The sequence below is a fragment of the Penaeus japonicus genome, unplaced genomic scaffold (genome assembly GCF_977035675.1).
Source record: "Penaeus japonicus unplaced genomic scaffold, GWHDUDI00000001_assembly GWHDUDI00000038, whole genome shotgun sequence".
Lineage (NCBI taxonomy): Eukaryota > Metazoa > Arthropoda > Malacostraca > Decapoda > Penaeidae > Penaeus > Penaeus japonicus.
This window is the reverse complement of record NW_028234440.1, coordinates 13,015,680-13,016,597: the sequence shown is the minus strand read 5'-3', so window position 1 is coordinate 13,016,597 and position 918 is coordinate 13,015,680. Positions and strand designations below refer to the sequence as shown.

Here is a 918-nt window from a genome sequence, read left to right as displayed (position 1 = left end):
TCTCCTCTCCTCGCTCTCTCACTCTCACATAATATAATATAAATATATAAATATAGATAGATAGACAATAGCTATAGAAAGATAATAGATAGAATCGAACCCCTCCTCAGAACAGCAGAAAAGGATCGAAACCCTCCCTGCAGAGAAAACACCAGAACAAGGAATCGGATAAGATTAGATAGATATTTGGCAATGTATATATAATTATTTGATATATAAAATATAATAAAATAAATTTATATATATATAACATATTTTGTATGTATTTAAGTATGTATGTAAGTATGTATCATCATCATAGACGGATGTCGATACACCCGCCGTAGCCCCAGAGAATAAAGAAACAGCCTTGAAGGGTAGACAGGGACTCGTTCCTCACGAGAAAAGACCTACGTAGGTCCCAAGTTTCCTTTCTTAGCTCGCAGTCTCCATCTAACTTGGAAGAGCATCTCCGCCGGCGATAGCAGTTGCAACGTTGGGCCACGAACAATGCGTGATGACATGAACTGAGAAAAATGTGTACCAAGAAAGCATCCTGACACCATCCACCATTTCTGCTGCCATGGTTTTCATCACCGTGACCCTGGTACGGGCCTTAACATTCTACCACCAACCTGGGCAGGGTTGGAACCTGAGAGCAAGTAAGTTAAGGGTTACTGTACAACTCCCCAAATCTCTGTTTTCTTTCCCAAGCTGATTCCTTACCCCGGTTGCAGTTTACGACCTAAGACCCAGGACCAATAAGTATGTATATACATACAAAATAAGTTAATTTTCAATTCTATATTTCATTAATAGCATAATATTCATGCTCCTTCGACTGAAGGAGCTTGACCTGATTTAAACTCACGTGTCGGCTGACCGGTTGGGTCAGCGCTGCAGTGCGGGTGCCATGAATCCAATGATCAGTCGCTGCAA

At 40.8% G+C, this 918-nt stretch overlaps 1 pseudogene; it reads right to left on the bottom strand.

The window, feature by feature from the left end:
* LOC122248807 (multicopper oxidase 3-like) overlaps positions 1-503 on the bottom strand; it is a 15,443-nt pseudogene extending 14,940 nt beyond the window's left edge.
* Positions 504-918: the final 415 nt, after the last annotated feature.